This window comes from Penaeus japonicus, unplaced genomic scaffold, assembly GCF_977035675.1.
Source record: "Penaeus japonicus unplaced genomic scaffold, GWHDUDI00000001_assembly GWHDUDI00000012, whole genome shotgun sequence".
NCBI lineage: Eukaryota > Metazoa > Arthropoda > Malacostraca > Decapoda > Penaeidae > Penaeus > Penaeus japonicus.
In genome coordinates, this window is record NW_028234414.1 from 6,579,570 (window position 1) to 6,582,069 (window position 2,500).

The 2,500-nt window shown below is 42.4% G+C and overlaps 1 protein-coding gene across 8 annotated transcripts in view; it reads right to left on the reverse strand.

Moving 5' to 3' along the window:
• LOC122259427 (myoferlin-like) overlaps positions 1–2,500 on the reverse strand; it is a 54,753-nt gene that overhangs the window by 47,124 nt on the left and 5,129 nt on the right. The window contains exon 1 of one of the 8 annotated variants that reach the window (XM_086542308.1): positions 1,915–1,936. The exons of the other annotated variants lie outside the window; for them this stretch is intronic. The gene's annotated coding sequence lies outside the window, so the exon portion shown is untranslated. Of the gene's footprint in view, positions 1–1,914; positions 1,937–2,500 lie in introns of those variants that run through there. 8 annotated transcript variants of the gene reach the window in all.

Here is a 2,500-nt window from a genome sequence, read left to right on the forward strand (position 1 = left end):
AACAGTGATCAAATTTCCCCCGAAGGATGCTTGTCCACACAACACCTGTAACAGGAAGAGCAGTTTCTGATATGTTCCTAAACCTAATCATGACCTACTATACGAGCCGATTTCTTAATCCCTCGAGTAGGATAGACGTGATAAACCATAAGAGTCTCAATCGCCGTAATATCCTTGGACAGATATACAAACAATAAACAACAGTGGTGAACTCGCAACACGGAGCCTATAAGTATACGTTGAATATGAATACTGCCAACAAATAACACAGTAACGTGTATACAAAGAGGAAGTGAAACATGCTGACACTAATGAAGGAAGAAATAAAGCGTGACGTTTCGAGTTAGACGAGAATTTTCTTCAGACGCTAAAACTAAAGATGTAAATTTAGATGAGAATACGTAGCGCGGGCCATCGCCGAAGCCGAATCAAGAGGGACCAACAGTTTTCTTCCGAAGAATCAGGACACAACATCTCGTGCGGGAATAAAACACATATTAGATATCCAAACGTCCCTCAAATCGCGTTCATGCAGGTCGTGTGGCTTGCCAGTTTCGCCATTATAACATTTCAGACACACATTGCTGATTTATGCAGATAATCTGATTGTATGTGTTCATCGTGTGTGTGTGTAGGTGTGTGTGTGTGTGTGTGTGTGTGTGTGTGTGTGTGTAGATGTGTGTGTGGGTGGGGGGGGGGGGGTATGTGTGTGTGTGTAGATGTGTGTGTGGGTGGGAGGGGGGGGTATGTGTGTGTGTAGATGTGTGTGTGGGTGGGGGGGGTATGTGTGTGTGTGTAGGTGTGTGTGTGTGTGGGTGGGTGTATGTCGTTCCTGTGTGACGCGTCGCCTGAGCTGCCTGTCCTGGTTTATCTGTTCTCCTTTTCCCTCGCAGTTGGTACGGATCAGCTGGCCATAAAGGGGCGATCTATCTCCAAAATAATGCCTCGATTGTCATCATATATTCTTTCTCAGTGCGTCTGTATACATATATGTGCACATAAGCAAAGACAAAGACCAAGGCGAACATGCACATACCGTTGTCGCCACTGGATCTTCAAGACACAAAGGAAACCCTGTATGACTCGAATCCTGACAGAAAAACCCATTATACACAAAATAGGTTATTGAGAGACTCGAAACAGATATTCATTTGTCTTCAATTGATTATTCCATTACTTTTAAATATCTTCATGGTATCACAGCTTTCACTCGCGTAACGAAGGATATAAACTTCCGTATAAGTGAATATCCCATACGAATTATACTGAAGATGGTAACTGTTGCATAACCTCTAGTCCATTTGCGAACGCAGTAACTGTCTTTACATGATATAAATTGATGTCGTGATAACGTCCTGTAACAGTATAGAGAAAATACGAAACAGGAATATAGTTCTAAGTCAGCGAGTCGCCTCTAAGTGAGTGCCTTAAATGAGTGTTCTGCATGAAAATAATGATAATCGAGACGTGAAAATGGGTTGCGACCCATTGCAACGATTATGTTATAACGTTATTTCCTTTTTTTATGTATTTTTAAATATGAGTGATTCTCATATTTTCTCCGAGACGCGTCCGACCCACTGAGCCACTAGGTCGCGAACTGGGCTTTGAAGAACCCTGCCTTATTACGACACAAACGATTAATCTGTTATTGACATTATCCATTGACCTTGCGAAATGTCGTTTCCTTTGTCGCAGTTACATTCGGCTCCCATGTACGGGCCCATCGTCCTACACGTCAACAACATCGCCCACAGCCAAGGGCATCGTACTCGCCTGCACCCCCACCCTTCGTCCACTCAGGCCTTCTCCAACACACATGGAACACGTTAAAACAACACGCCTGCCTGTAACGCACCCAACCCCCTGGTCAAAGAATACACCACACCCATTAACGCCCACACTTTCACCTACAGCCAAGGCTATACCATTTCCTACACCCACTTGAGATATGACTGTTGTACACCTTATCGCGCAGGAAACATTTATCTGCCTCGTTCATGTTTTTTTGTTGTTGGCTAGCCTGGGAAACCCATATATCACCTGACTACCTTCTTATCACTAACGCCTTTCATTCGCTTTTTGAATAATTACAGAATAGTTCATAGTAACCGGATCCTTTTGGTGTCGTTCTAATGAAATTTCCTTTGAACTTTGTGGTATTCGATTGCCATTTACTACAATGGAAGAGCAATTTCGTTCAATTTTGTTGCATACGTCGAAGAATATATGAATTTTCTTTATCTACTTTTTTTTTATAATTCTCCGCTAATCCGTACTGATACCATGGTACTTATATCCAGCGTGTGTATATATCACTTACGGATATAATGTCTTGGAAGGGTTCGTCATACCCGAAACATTTTTCCGTGAGTGAAAACATATTCATCAGCATCTGTTCGTTTACTGAATTCTTCTTCTTTTTTCTTTTACAAACGAATAAGCGCTTTCAGGTAGGCTTTCAAGGTCTCATGGGCTAGCGGGGAAATATTCGCTAAAT